Genomic DNA, 16,245 nt, shown 5'->3' on the forward strand with positions numbered 1-16,245 from the left:
AGGAGTTTGCAAGTTATTCTAAGTGTGTTGGGAAAATATTGAAGGGTTTCCTAAGAAATGTGATCATTATCACCAGCATTATATTTACTTACATTGTGCCTGGGACTATGGTAAACATTTTAATAATCACGCATCTAACATTTACTGAGCATCTACTATGTACTAGACATTATGCTGGATACCAGAGATCTACCAGTGAACTAGGCTGTTGAACGTGGACCATCTTTTCAAGAAGCTTATAATCTAGTAAGCATCATTGCATTTAATACTCAAAATAGATCTATGAGATAAGAAACTGAGTCATGGGAGGGACGTGTTAAATTGCTTGAGGTTATCCGACTAGAAATTTACAGGGCCCATATTTGGATGCTGCTCAGTCATATTCCCACCACTTTCCTTTTAATCAGCAGTCTTCTACCTGCCTCCCATACTGTTATGTAAACACTCAGATGAACCAAGGAATAAATCACTGGGATATGATTAATTTCCTAATCTCCTCATGGTCCTCAGTTCTCTCTGCCTGTGTCAATGTGTGCATCTTAGGTGATCAATTTCACTTGAGCAAGGAAATGAGACAGCCTTGAGTATGTGAAGTGTCCTTTGCAGAATTCAGAGCAATTACATTTAGCAGTGCTCAGTTTATCATGTGTGTGGCGTGTGCTGAGCAGGCACTTTGCTGTCCATCATAAGTCGTGAAGTTCCACATTACACTGGACATGCTCACTGGGATGACACATCTCCTTATTGGAATCATATAGTTTCGTCATGTTCTCTTTCCTTAAACAGGAAGTGTAACCATAAGTATTTAAATGGAGTTTTTTGAAAAAAAAGTTTCTGAGTGACTCCAAGAGAAAGAGAGTTAATTTAATGCTGACTTAAACCAGCATTGGACAGATAAAAATCTAAATTTGGTTGTCATAACTGTCAGGACATTTAGAAACCAAATAACTCACACCCTGCTAATTGCTTTTATGTTCATTTATCCAAGAGACGTGAATCATCTCTCTCAGAATCCTCATTCTGAATGACTTACACCTTGTTGATGACAGAGCTCTGTGTTATTCGTACAGAAACTCCCCAAGATGTATTTTGTTCAAAAATCATTTTAACTTTCCCTGATTTGAGTTTATCTGATAAATTTGATTTCTTCTCTGCAATATGTGACCTAGGGGCCTAACCTAGGCTGTCTGTCTTTTCTGTATCCAAAGAGTTGTTCAGAAGCCAGGAAGGCTGAATTTCTGAACTTTTTGCCGCAAAGGGTGTTGACGTGGTGATGACAGATTAATCTAGGCACATGATTGCTGAAGCTCTGTTTTGGAAGCGTGGATTCTTTTCAGCAAGGGATCCAAAAACACCATGAAACACAATAGAGACATGAAAATCCACATAGTGCATATGTGAGTCTATTAAAACAAGGGTCACCACATTCCAGGGCATTCAAGAAGTTATTGCATCACGACTCAGAGTCTAGATATACTTTTCTTAATTGGGTATGAAATATGAGGGATTATTCCAATATCAAGGAAGGAGAACTAATATAAATGTAACTCATAGAATGTAATGTTTTAAATATTTATTGACAGAAAAAGTCTGCTAATTCAGATTAAAATTTTATCAAGATTTGGACACACACACACACACACACACACACACACACACACACACACACACACCAGCATTCAGTAACAAAACATTTTGATTAATCCTTGATCCCCATTTTGTAGAACTGGAAATAACAACTTTACTTAAGCACTTCCAAACCAGCATATCCTCCCCATTCCCAGGCTTAACTCAATACTGGGAAGCAGATGTGTGAAGCCTGAAACAAATGCCTAGTTTAGACCTATTTTTGGCAAGTATTTCCTTGGTTCCTTGGTCTTTTTTTTTTTTTTTTTTTCACCATCAGCTGTTCATTAGAGGGACCATGTTAGACACAAGATTGGTTTTCCAAGAATTCAGCTATGGAGACTAAACCTTGACTCCCCTAAAATAACTCCCAAAGACTTTCTACCGTACATATCTGGGAATTTCACATAAAGGACATATTGGCACATAATTAAAACAGAATTAATGTGTTTGTTCAGGATAGGGAGTGGTAGTACAAATTGTCTGGAACATTATTCCAAATGGGAGGATCCAGCAGTAGGGATCAATCTTTCAGCTGAGTCAAACGTTGGCTTCTCTTCTGAGAATTCCGATATATGCACACCAACAAGTGCTACAATCAGGGATTTTGTTATGTGAATGTCTTACCAGGAGACACTGATAAAAATATTAAAACAGTTTTTCTTGCCCTACCCTGTTTGGCTCAGTGGTTGGAGCATCGGCCTGCAGACTGAAGGGTCCCAGGTTTGATTCCAGTCAAGGGCATGTACCTTGGTTGTGGACACATCCCCAGTAGGGGGTGTGTAGGAGGCAGTTGATTCATGTTTCTCTCTTATCGATGTTTCTAACTCTCTATCCCTCTTCCTTCCTCTCTATAAAAAATCAATAAAATATATTTAAAAAAGGTTTTTCTTTAAATGAAGAACTATCCTGATATTATTGCCATTGATATTTCTGTTATCATAAATGCTTCAAAGGTACCCCAAGCTTATATAAAATAAATTAAGTTACAGGATTGCTGTTTTTCACAAATGGAAACAAGAGCATGGATAGATAACATAAGGTCATAGGATTTACCAGCAGGCAGAACCAGAAAGAAAACAATGCCTGCTGTATTATTTTATTCCTGCCACAATAAATCACCCCCTTTTGAAAACACTCATAAAACAGGGCATGCACTCAAGGCCTGGTATGATTTCTTTATCATATTAAGAATTCTTAGGAGCTTAATCAGTTTCACTTCATTTATACCTCTCTATGCAACAAATTAAAGATAATTTTTAGTTGGTACTTCATTAGGACCCACTTGAGTTAAACAATCTCTACGAGGTGAACACTAAATTCTCTAAATAAATTTCCAAATTTTCTGAAATATTTTATTAATGGGTTTTATGAGAAGAAAATAATTTCTATCTCTCTTATTCTGCCTGCCCCTCCTGGCTTCCCTCCTTTTTTACTCTTCCTTCTCTCCATCACTACCTTTTATTCTTCCTTCCTGTCTGCTCTCCTTCCTTCCTTCCCTCCTTTCTTCCCTCTCTCCATTCCTCTCTTTTCCTTCCTTCCTTCCTTCCTTCCTTCCTTTCTTCCTTCCTTCCTCCCTTTCTTATTTCCTGCCTTCCTTTTCTTCTTCTCTTCCCCCTTCTTCCTGTTGTTCTTATTGCTTATAGATACGAAAAATTACATTTATAAAAAGTGGTTGTCATATCCAACTACCATATTATTATAAATCACTCTGTACACAGTAATATAGATTCCTTTCCTCACATCCCTACTCATATTCTTCCTGCTGTATCATTCTTAATCAGGAAGCAAGTGCATTATGTCACAGATAATAATCTCCTATAATGCAGGGATTACCAACACCAAACTAAATCATTCTGGACAAGGGTAAATTGCCCTTGGTAAAGGGAGTGGGTTTACTAGGATAAAAGATATAGGGTACTGTCTATTTTACTGACACACACATCCACAGCCATAGGAATAATCCATACTAAAACTCTGGTCTATAGTTTCATTTCTGCATTAGTAAGGAAATTAAACACCTTACTATCAGAGTCCTCTGATTCAGGAAGTTCATTTCCTAGAGCAAAAGTTTAGGAATATTTTAAAAACCAGTTTGCAGCCAGGATCAGGAACCAGGAAGTATGGAGTGAGTAGACCGCAATCAGTAAAGCAGTACTTGGTTACCAAGCATTGGGGCAGGATCAGACAGGCTGGGAACCCTCTGGGCATCATGCTTCCTGGTTGTTAGAATGCAGGTCAATCATATGAGCTCAGTGCCAGGCCCAGAGCAGGATGTTGGGTGGGAGAGGCAGTGGTCATGCTGGAAAACAAATGCATGAGAAAAATATTTTGTGATTCTCTCATGAAACCACAGATATATAAAGGTCATAAACCTGATTAACTTCAGCCATTGTGTAGTAAATAACTTAGATCAATAATTCAATTTAATTAAACATCTTTAGTCACGGGCTAGAAATGTACTGCTGATTATTGGCATCAAAATGTATTCTTTCCATAGATTAATACTACAGAATTGGGGGAGAACCAAGATGGCGGCATAGGTTAACGCCGGAGTTTGCTGCTTTGAACAACTACTTCAAAAGTGAAACTAAAAGACGGAAGGGACATCACCCAGAACCACAGGAAGGCTGGCTGAGTGGAAGTCCTACAACTAGGAGGAAAGAGAAACGCATACGGACACTCAGAGGAGGCGCAGTGCTGAAGTCAAGTTCTGAGGTGCGGAGTGCGCTGAGCGGGCTGGCGGCGGCGGAGGGCGGGGTTGGCGTTTTCAATCGGGAGGGAGTCACAGACTCTGAGCTCCAGATCCGGGCGAGTCTTTAGCGACCCAGACTCAAACGGGAGAAGCGGAACTGTCTGGCTTCGGTCAGAGCGAGTGCAGCTTTCTCTCTGAGCTTTGCAGCGGGTGCTGGGACTCAGAGAGGCAGAGCCCCTGGGGACGGGACTGAGAGCCGCCATAACTGCTCTCTCTGGCCCACCCTGTTGATCCTGTGCGACCCGCCCCGCCCAAGCCCTGCACACAGGCATTTGCCGGATAGCCTCAGGCAAAGGCTAGATTAGCACCTCCCTAGAGGACAGAAGTTCTCTCACTGCTGACACAGCTGATTCTCATAGCCACCTGGCCTGGAGGTCAAACCCTCCCTGGTATTAGCTACAACAATCAAGGTTTAACTATAAGACTGTGCACAAAGACCACTAGGGGGTGCACCAAGGAAGCATAACAAAATGCGGAGACAAAGAAACAGGACAAAATTGTCAATGGAAGATATAGAGTTCAGAACCACACTTTTAAGGTCTCTCAAAAACTGTTTAGAAGCCGCCGATAAACTTAATGAGATCTACAAGAAAACTAATGAGACCCTCGATGTTATATTGGGGAACCAACTAGAAATTAAGCATACACGGACTGAAATAACGAATATTATACAGACTCCCGACAGCAGACCAGAGGAGCGCAAGAATCAAGTCAATGATTTGAAATGCGAGGAAGCAAAAAACACCCAATCGGAAAAGCAAAATGAAAAAAGAATCCAAAAATGCGAGGATAGTGTAAGGAGCCTCTGGGACAGCTTCAAGCGTACCAACATCAGAATTATAGGGGTGCCAGAAGATGAGAGAGAGCAAGATATTGAAAACCTATTTGAAGAAATAATGACAGAAAACTTCCCCCACCTGGTGAAAGAAATGGACTTACAGGTCCAAGAAGCGCGGAGAACCCCAAACAAAAGGAATCCAAAGAGGACCACACCAAGACACATCATAATTAAAATGCCAAGAGCAAAAGATAAAGAGAGAATCTTAAAAGCAACAAGAGAAAGAAACTCAGTTACCTACAAGGGAATACCCATACGACTGTCAGCTGATTTCTCAACAGAAACTTTGCAGGCCAGAAGGGAGTGGCAAGAAATATTCAAAGTGATGAATACCAAGAACCTACAACCAAGATTACTTTATCCAGCAAAGCTATCATTCAGAATTGAAGGTCAGATAAAGAGCTTCACAGATAAGGAAAAGCTAAAGGAGTTCATCACCACCAAACCAGGATTATATGAAATGCTGAAAGGTATCCTTTAAGAAGAGGAAGAGGAAGAAAAAGGTAAAGATACAAATTATGAACAACAAACATGCATCTATCAACAAGTGAATCTAAGAATCAAGTGAATAAATAATCTGATGAACAGAATGAACTGTTGATTATAATAGAATCAGGGACATAGAAAGGGAATGGACTGACTATTCTTGGGGGGGAAAGGGGTGTGGGAGATGCGGGAAGAGACTGGACAAAAATTGTGCACCTATGGATGAGGACAGTGGGTGGGGAGTGAGGGCGGAGGGTGGGGCGGGAACTGGGAGGAGGGGAGTTATGGGGGGGAAAAAGAGGAACAAATGTAATAATCTGAACAATAAAGATTTAATTAAAAAAATAAATAAATAAAACACCAAGATCAAAAAAAAAAAAATACTACAGAATTGGCATGGCAGACTATACAGTATAACTTTCACTGTTTATGAAGCCTAAGGAGAAAATTGTAGTGTTTTTTATTTTGTGAATGAGGTACCTTCACTTTTCAGAATCTTATCAATAAAGCTGTAACAAGGACATAATTCTGAAAGCAGTTAAATGAGCAGAGACTATATACTCCACTTTTCCCTCACATTTAATAATACTGTTGGTCAAACACCTAAGATGAAGTGTAGAAAAGAAAATTAATTCATTCATCTATCCATACTCTCAACAAATACCAGGTTTGGACTTGTAGATCTGGGGGTCATAAATTAATAAGAGGCAGTAGAAGCTGCGGCTCTTAAAAATAGTGTACCATAATTGCAACTCACACTTTTCAGATCCAATAGTGTCAGATGCTACTAATAAGTTAAGTGAAATTAAGATTAAGAATTTACCTTTAGATTTAGCAACAGGAGGATCATTAGTGACCTTGACAAGAGTAGTCATTTTTGGAGTGGGGCTGGGGGCAAAAGACTGGTTGGAGTAAGTTCAAGAGAGAGTGGGAGAAGTTAGAGGCTGCAAATATACTCAACATTTCCAAGGACTCTGTCTTAAATGGAGGAGAAATGGAGCATTACCTGGGGTACCACTGGTCCAAAGAGGGCTTTTTAAGATGGAAGAATAATAACAGCATGTTTTCAGGTAGATGAGAAAGATCCAGAAGAGATGGGAATGTTGATGATGTTGGCAAGACAGAGAGAAACTGCTGGGATGATATCCTTAAGTAGACAAGAGTGGATCTGATCTAGATCCTAAGTGGGGGAGTTGGCCCCTGCTAGGGGCCTGGATAGTATTAGCAGAGAAAGCTCTCAGTAAATAGTTGTGAATGGATTTTCAAATGCTTATTATGTTCTTTCTCAAGGTGTTAATGTCTCTCTGTTCTTTTTCATATATGTGTATATATTCTGACTTGCTCTTTTGTAATTTAAAATGTGGTTCAGAATTCAGGTGGGGTAAATAGGCATCTCAAAGGAATGACCCTCCACACATTAATGTTTATGGGAAATATAGTCAGATTGTGGAAGGCAGGTTGCTTTTGGTCTGATACTGCTGCCAACTACCTTTAAATTAAGACATGGTTAGTGAAATATCTGCTAAGGACACAGAGAATTAACTCTTGGGAAGGTCTTCACAGTCATTCACAGGATTCTGAGGCAGGTAGGAAAAGTGAGAGCTCTAGAAAATAATTTCTCCAAATATTGTACATTCCTTGTGCCTTTTATCCAACTGCTTGGCTACACGCAGACTGATAATATGATGATAAGCAGGGAGTGCATTATTCCTCAAAAGATAAGCATCAGGACATTTCATGAAAAATAAAAAAACAGCTTATAGATCTCTGAGCTTTTCACCGAAGAGTGTAGGATCAATTCCTCCCGTGTGAATCACTTTGACATTTAAAGAGTTCATGGAACCAAGAGAAAGGTAAAGCCCATTATTGTAAACGGAAAATGTCGTAACCCTCATGGAATGTTCCTGGATTTCTGCCATACAGAGAAAGAGACTTACAGTGGTTGCCATAAGGACAAATTATCACCCCTGTGATGAGTAGCTGATCAAGCCACTGAAGGTTTGAGCCCATGGAGCCAAGTGTCAGTCCCGGCACAGGTGGGCTCCAGCACCAGCAGCCTGGCCTGCAGTCTGTCACCATCTGCACTAGGGAGACCCAAGGGGATTAAGAGACTCGAGCCCTTCCTTTGCTCACTTCCCTAAAGAGGAAAATAGACGTTGGCAAATATTTGCTTAAGAAAGATTCTTTCTGAGAGCTGGACTGGAAGCCTCTGCAGAGTAACCGCAGGGGGAGGATTAGAATTGTCTTGGTGGACGAGAAGGAGGTGTGGAGAAGGGAAGTTGGGTGTCACCATGGAAAGCTGGAATCCTGCTCTGCTGGGGCATGAGCCGCTGCCACCTCGGAATCTTTTAATTGCCACGAAGCCCCATGTCTGGGTAAACACAAAGGGACTCATTTTGAAAGAAGGAGGGGTGGGGAGAGGACAAAGAACAGAGAGGTAGCCTTCCTATTCAGAGAAAACGTAGGTAACTCGCCCCTTATCACTGAGAAAAAGGTCCCACACTCCCAGGACTTTAAAAAGTTTAGCAGGCACCCCCCCCCCCCCCACAGTATCATATGTTCTGTGAGAGAAGGAAAATACCGTATCTGAAAGCTCAACAGGGCATGTAAAAAGAGCCAATATATTCGGAATTACCAATTCTAAAGCTCAAGCCATCACATTAAGAGAAGGAGGGAGGAGAGAATGTCTCAAGTTCCTTAGTGACATATGGCATTGCTGTCTTAAAAAAAAAACTAACTCCCCCCTTCCTTTATTTTATTGGAACTGTCTCAGAGAAGGGAACTAACTGTCCACCTTTTGTCAAAGCACTCCTAGCCCACAGACCAGGCTAGATTGTTTGGGCTTAGTTGAGTGCCACCGGCTAAAGTTGAGTGTGAAGGCAAGCAGCAATCAGAGGTGCTATGCTCTAGTTCTTTCTAATCCGTTTTTAATTATAGCATAAACACAATGCACCCAGCAATAGGGAGCTTTCCCTGGATCCTCCTGGCAGGTATCAGCTTGTTTCCAACTGGATAACTTATTTTATTTCTTTTTTCCTCCTGAATTTTTTTATTTGAAAGGCTACTGCCCATCTTATTAAATTAATTACTACTTTTCTAAGGTATTAAAGAAGGATTAAACTTAGAGCACACAAAGTAAAGCTAGGGCTATCCCTTTTTGCAAAAACGATGCAACGACTGAGACATAAATATTTTTATACTTTTTCTGACATAATTTACGTCTTATAATTTGGTAAATTTATATTCCACAGTAAGGATGAGGAAAATTTAAACTGCAATATTTAACAAGTACAATAAATAAATAACAGCTTCAGATTCAATGATGTTCAATTTCATTATAGGTAGGATCTCCCCATTGTTTCTATAGTTTTGTAATCACCATTATTATTTTACATGCACATAGTAATTTTTAAATAATAAAACACTTTTAAAATGATATTTTATCTTCACAAAACTATAAAGTCTCATTATTCCCACTTAATAAGGGAGATCCAGTGACTTGCCCAAGGCCACAGAGCTAATAATAAGCAGAAGAATTAGAATCTGAATGTAGGATTTCCAGCCCCAAATTTACTCATCTTTATGCTACAAATACTGTAAATTTATGAGTATTCCTCATTTCATATTTTTCCTCAAGTCTTCTCCTCTTGCTACCACACACAAAAAGTTAACAGATTAACTTTGCGTTAGTATTTCATTAGACTAAATGTATTTCCTATCTCCTTTATTCATGCTTTTCATCAAGTATTTCTAAAGTGTGTCAACAAAGTTTAACTTATTCAATTAGGATGTGCTTTCACAGGCTACTTAATCTGTCTGGGCCTTGATTTCTAAATCTACAAAATGGGAACAGTAATTGCAACTCTTAGAATTATTTAGATATGATTGAAGCAAAATGTATCTTTATTATTATGCTTTATTTTTAATTAGACATGAATCACACGCATTCATTAACTTAATGATTTTCTTTTTACGAGCGGACAAGATCTTATTGCAAATGTCATTAATAGTCTGGGCTCTAATCCAACATAACTTGGAGGTAACTTTAGAAAGACACACCGGCAAAGATTTTTCAAACATAAAAGGGAAGAAAGGAATTCCTTATTTTACTACCATATGATAATCAGCAGGGGGAACTAGCAATCATTTAAGTGTTTTTAGAATAATTACACTTGGGGATGTTGCAAAATTTCAAGCTTGGCTTGACCTTTTGGTGTTTAAGTTTGTCTGCTTGGCATAAGATAATTTCCTGACTTTAAAGACATCAGGCAGCTCTTACTAGTAAACATTTTAATTATTCAACTTGCATAAGTGACTTGAAAACATATGGAATCAATTTCCCACATAATATTCATTGGTTAAAAAATTGTGAGAAGAATGACTTGGCTATATACTTGGATTCAATTTTCTTGAACTTCAAATTTCATGGGCCTGAAGGTAGAGAGATTCCTGTTAGACCTGGAGCAACTCAAACAGAGTGGGCTACAATCCCGGGGCTGAACCGTTTCCCGTATTATTAGCTTTCATAGCATCAGTTTGTATCACACAATATATTTAACTTTATCACTGCCCTTCCCCTATATACCGCTAATACACATCATCTTTCCTTTAAACAGATACCAAAACTCTTCTAGATAAATCAAGCACACAACAATCCATAGACTATCAAAGAGAGCCAGAATGTATAATTTGTAGCAATGTTCATTTTACATGGACTTTTGATGGGGAAAAAAAACAACCCAGTTGATAATAAATTATTTTTTTGATAGAGTGGAACAGAGGAAGGGGGGAGGAGGGAGAGAAACATCGATGTGAGATTGGTTGCCTCCCACACATTCCACGACCAAGTTTGGGTATCCACCTGCAACTCAGGTACAGGCCCTTGACTGGGAATTGAACTGCAGATCCTTCAGTGCCTGGGCTGATGTTCTAACCACTTTGCAACACCAGCTAGGGTGATAATAAAATTTCTGTGAAGGCTACCATTTACCAACTCACCAGTGCTTACTGTGCTCCAGACTTCTCTGTTACATGCTTCTCACTACTTGTTTTCTAAGTACAAATTCCAAATCACTGGGAAATATAACCCTGCTGTTCTCACTTATTTTTCTGTCACTTCAGTTAATAGCACTGAGCATCATGTGGACTGCGTGGGATTGTAGCACTTGGTATGAAAAAACTCGTGGGAGGACATGACAGCAACAGTTATGTTGAAATGAAAGTCTGGCATACATGCAAAACCATCTTCCAATTCTTTCCCTTTTCCAATCTTGGCCCTACTATGATACATTATTAACATTCATTTCGCTATTCCTCCCAGTGATTTAATTTTGTGACACAATGATTTTAATATTCATTATATTTCAATTGGTATATCTTTAGAACTTTAGTAGAAAACACATCATCAAATTTGAAATGGTACAGACTGAAGCAAAGTTAATCATTACACTAATCATTGGTCACCAAGTTTCTCAAGACAAAGATGAAGTCCATTGATGTCTCAGTGTGGATAGGAATGAAACCCGCCACAGGATTAAAACTGGTTTGGGGTTCTTTGTTTGCATTTACAGTTGTTTCTCATTATTGGCAGGTGCTCTTTGTGAATTCCCTTACTCACTAAATTTTATTTGTTACCCAAAAATCAATAATCACAGTGCTTTGTAGTCATTCATGGCCATGGGCAGAGCAGTTAACAAATTTGAGTCACCTCAGAAAGCATTCTTGTATCAGCCCTCACACTATAAATGTGTCTCTTCTGTGGTGAGTTTAGTGTCACATTTTTTTTTTGCTTTTTGTTGGGAATCAATGTTTAAAATGAACCCCAAGCCCAGAGATGAAGAGCTGTCTACCATTTCTATGTGAAAGACAGCTCTGATGTGCTTTCTGGAGAAAATATGGGGGTTAGGTAAGTTCTGTTCAAACAAGAGTTAGGAAGGTATCGACTCTGAGTTTAATGCTCATCAGCCAACAATAATATCCAGTAAGGTGCCTTTACACAGAAACATACACTAAACAAGATTATATACCAATTGGCTGATTAAAAATGTTATGAAGCTTATAGGAACCAAATCCTGTATTTCCCCTAGGAGCAATGGTTTAGTATTCCGGGAAATTTTATAGACCAGAACTACTGCAAATAAGGAGAATTGATGAGATATATGACATTTGTATGGTCTTCAGAAAAGGTCAGATTAAGAATTTAGAGGAAGATGCTAATATGTAGGGGTATTTTTTAATGAGATGATATATTTTACTGTATGTCTCATGCTCATCATTTCTTTTCTTATTATACTTTATTTTTTTAAATATGTTTTTATTGATTTCAGAGAGGGAGGAAGAGGAAGAGAGAGATAGAAACATCAATGATGAGAGTCATTGATCGGCTGCCTCCTGCATGCCCCCTACTGGGGATCAAGCCTGAAACCGGGACATGTGCCCTGATTGGGAATCAAGCTATGACCTCCTGGTTAATACGTCGATGCTCAACCACTGAGACTCACTGGTTGGGCTACTTTTTAATTTTTTTTAGCCAAATTTTAGTTAATTTCCCCTTCCTATGGATAGCTCTTCATTGAAGATATTTTCTAAGCTAAAGGTCCTGGAAGAGTGGCTTGTTTCAGAGTTCCCTGGAAGTTAGCTGGTGGCTATGTCCTCTTGACCCACAGGACTGACCACTTACTTGACAAAAGCACTGCAACCTGAAGCTGAGAAAAGGGCCTTCCCATTCAACGCACAAGGATTCAAATTCAGGCTTTATCAATTCATGCTTATATGCAAGTTACTCACCTTTCTGAGGTTCTCTTTCTCCCTTCATGTGTCAACTTACAAAGGCAACCTTTTCCTTCACTAAAACCAAATCTAGAAACCCATCGTCATGGAAGCAGCAGCTTGGTGGAGAGATGGGTGGAAGCCACACTGCTCATGGCATTTCCCTCCGCTTATGTTTCTATGAGGTTGTCTCGTTTTTACCACCACTGCTCGCACCGCGAGGGGCTCTCTGAGGCTGGCTGTTCTCCTCCACTGACCCGAAGGTGGTTACAACCTCTTGTCTCTTTTTAGGGCAAATGAGGCAGATGGAATTCTATCATCACTCACTATCCAGGGAAACAGAGGGCTTGGACATCTAGAAGGGAGCGTCTCTGGGGGCTCATTTGATGGCGCCCCCATGTGGAATGAGGCCAGAAACTAGAATGTGAAAATTCCAGGGAAACAGGAAGCAGGTGAGAGCTGGACTGTCCATTCTTCAAAGTGGCATTTGGAATCTTATTGGGGCTGAGTTCTCCTTAGCTGTAACCGAATCAGAAACCAGCAGTGTGTAAACGAGGCTTCTGTTATGTTTTTTGTCATTTCTATATTTGTGTGCTTTTTGTTTTTTTCTTTACTATTTGGGGGAGCCCCTTTAAACTCAGCAGCCTGTGAAAAGAAAAAGTTTCAGGGTGCTAGTGAATTCCATTTTGGATTTCTGACCATGGAAAGGGATATAACTGGAGACAGAAGATAAACATAATATTGAGGACAGCAATGTTAATGAGTGACACCCAAGAAACTTCAAGCAACAGTCATTTGGTTAGACGTTAATTCCCTACGAGGAAGAGTATGGAAGTGGTTGTCACAGGACTAAATATGACAGTATATGCAAAAGTGTTTAGGGAAGTAATATGGCACATAGTTCTGAAGTATTTTTACAAGTATACACACATATGCTACAATTAGATACTATTTTTTAGAACTCTTCATAAGAAATTTAAATTTCTTCTAGAAAGGGGAAGAGTGATATGGTATTTAAAAATTGTAATCAGTCATTCCATCCATTCAGCTCAAATATGTCATGCAATATAATCATTTTTAAAATAAAATCTGTAGTAGGAATAATTATTCCCATTTTACCAGAAGTGAAGAGGTATTATGTGCATATTTCCAAACCATGAGTAGAGTTTAAATTAGGACTGAAAACTTTGGGCCCTAGACATTATCAATAAAACTTGTGCCCAGCTGGCATAGCTCAGTGGTTGAGCATTGACCTATGAACCAGAAGGTCATGGTTCAATTCCTGGTCAGTGCACATGCCTAGGTTGTGGGCTTGATCCCTAGTAGGGGGTGTGTAGGAGGCAGCCAATCAATGATTCTCTCTCAACATTGTTGTTTCTGTCTCTCTCTCCCTCTCCCTTCTTTCTGTGATCAATAAAAATAAACTTAAAAAAACTTGTTACATGAATTGATGCGAATTCTACTGCTCCTAAAACATATTTCATTTTGTATATTTTAAGCCTGAAAAAGTCTGTACAGTGCCCATTGCAGGACAATAAAGAAAAAATACTTCTGTAAATAGAGTCAAATGACTGCTGCCGGCCGGTAGAGTCAGGGAAAAGGGAATCAGAGCCTCCAATTTGTTTCCTGATTCGGAAAATGACTCATTGTGTAACTTTGTGAACGTTGCCTAACCTTTCAGCATTTCAGTTTCTGCAGCTGAAAAACAGGGATAATGTTTGTCCAACTTACAATGGTAAATGCGCTAGAAATAATAAAAAAATTTAATCTCATATCAAGGGATAGCAAAGCTGGTTTTTCATGTACCTGAGAGATCGCTGACACATGCACAAAACAGTTTCTGCCAGAGCGGTATGGTGAATGCTTCCCGATCGCCTCCCCACACACCACATTGTGCACTGAACTTTTTATCCTGCCCTGAATCAGAATGGTAATCGCTGCGGGGTGTGTCCGACATGACTGATGAGGTGCTGCACGAAGCCCGTATCGCTCACCTGTGCTGGAGCGATTTCTGCCTGGTTGACAAGGAGGACAAAACTAAATAGAAGGGGAAAGATCCATACGGCGGGAATCAACATCCTTCTTGAATTTTGATTCTGGGAAATATGACTACAATCATGAATGAGGCAATTTCGTTTGCAGTCTTCCTGCCTCATATACAACTGTTCTGTGTCCCTCATATTCTGGATGCCATGACCCAGGAAAGTCAGGTACAAGTTCGCTCTTGTACTCTGCTCATTGTCTTCTTCCCTTCCTAGTAAGTCTGGTTTCTTCTGTTTTTAAAGAGTAGTTATTTGCGATGGTTAAGTTGGGATCTTTCAATATCTGTTGCTTGACATATCAATATCTTTCCCCATTATTCTCACAATTGGCAATAATTGCAGTTCATTAAAGTGTGCATCAATGGCTTACTACGGAATCACCTATTGCTGATATGGAGCTTTACCTTTAAGTGCCAAATTCCAACATATCTTAACTAGACAGGGACAGAATGCCATTACCACAAAGAGAGAATATATCACCAGGATAGGTATGGAATTGACAAAAAACAAACAAACAAACAAACAAAACCACTGGGGTGGTCACACACAACTAGACAAACACAGAGGTCCAAACGGAGGAACAGGGCTGTTTAGGAAATAATTGAGATTCTACATTATGAAAACAAAGCAGATTTTCCCCCAATGTATACACCTTTAGAGGGGAAAAAAATATTGTGACTTTTCTCAAACACCATGTGCCCATTGTAAACACAAAAGAACATTTTCAAACTTTGTACTGAGCTTTGATTTAACGTCCTCGCCTTCAGGGCTCAGTGACTGGCCTCTTCTGTAAAACTAAACTTGGATTTTTTTCTTGGCTTCACTGTTCACTACACATTGGAGCAGGGTCATAAATGATTACATTTCTGTGTCAAGAAGTATGGACATCTGAGCATAAATATTAAATCCACATATGACCAGAAGTAAATAAAGTTGAATGGCAAGTGTGTACTGGGCACGCTATCAATATATTTAGATATTGACAACATGATATACCCTACTCAGAAAACTTAGACCAAACTTCAAGAGCAATTTTGTTCCATGCCAACATTTTCCCACCTCCTTTTCTCAAAATACATGAGATATTATTTGGTACTGCCAAATTGCTTTATGTTTGAAAATTGCTGCTTATTCTACACAACCCTTTCTTGGAAATGCGTAATACATATTAGCCTTCTAATTACTCCAAAGTTATGTAGTAGAAGGCAGTAACTTTAATTCCACCTTGCTCAGAAGTACTTAACGAAGGAACATCTATGTTTTTTTGTTTTTTTTTTTTACTTCTCTGGGAATATCTAATAGAAGCTCTCAGACCCTCTGACATGGTTTGGAAAATACTATTCTATCCTTATTTGTCAATCCCTTTAAGGTGGGATTGAATTTCTGACTCTGCTCCTGCATCTTTGATTCCTTCAACCTATTCTAAAGTATATTTATATTTTAAATACAAGTAACTTCCCTATTAGCAGAGACCTATTTTAGGTGTGACCTGGGAAAGGATTAACTGCAATTCCCTTTTCTTCTGAATCTTCCTTTAGAGAATTTGTGGGCAGGCAGCTTCCTCATTTTGCTGGTGAGCAAGCAGAAAGTATTTGTTTAATTGAATCAGATGTACCAGCATTAGAAACTTCTATTTTCTACAAGAAATATTATCCCAAAGGGCAAAAAGAAAAAGTGAATTAGATTGGTTTTCCTTCATTTTTACATATCCCGTTTAAAGAGTATCTGCC

At 39.2% G+C, this 16,245-nt stretch overlaps 1 long non-coding RNA gene across 1 annotated transcript in view; it reads right to left on the minus strand.

The window, feature by feature from the left end:
• The window catches only part of LOC118662156, an 88,271-nt gene that overhangs the window by 19,851 nt on the left and 52,175 nt on the right, over window positions 1-16,245 (minus strand). The window contains exon 8 of the long non-coding RNA XR_004969604.1: window positions 3,793-3,928. This is a non-coding gene — a long non-coding RNA (uncharacterized LOC118662156). The remainder of the gene's footprint in view (window positions 1-3,792; window positions 3,929-16,245) is intronic.

The sequence above is a fragment of the Myotis myotis genome, unplaced genomic scaffold, assembly GCF_014108235.1.
Source record: "Myotis myotis isolate mMyoMyo1 unplaced genomic scaffold, mMyoMyo1.p scaffold_m19_p_8, whole genome shotgun sequence".
Lineage (NCBI taxonomy): Eukaryota > Metazoa > Chordata > Mammalia > Chiroptera > Vespertilionidae > Myotis > Myotis myotis.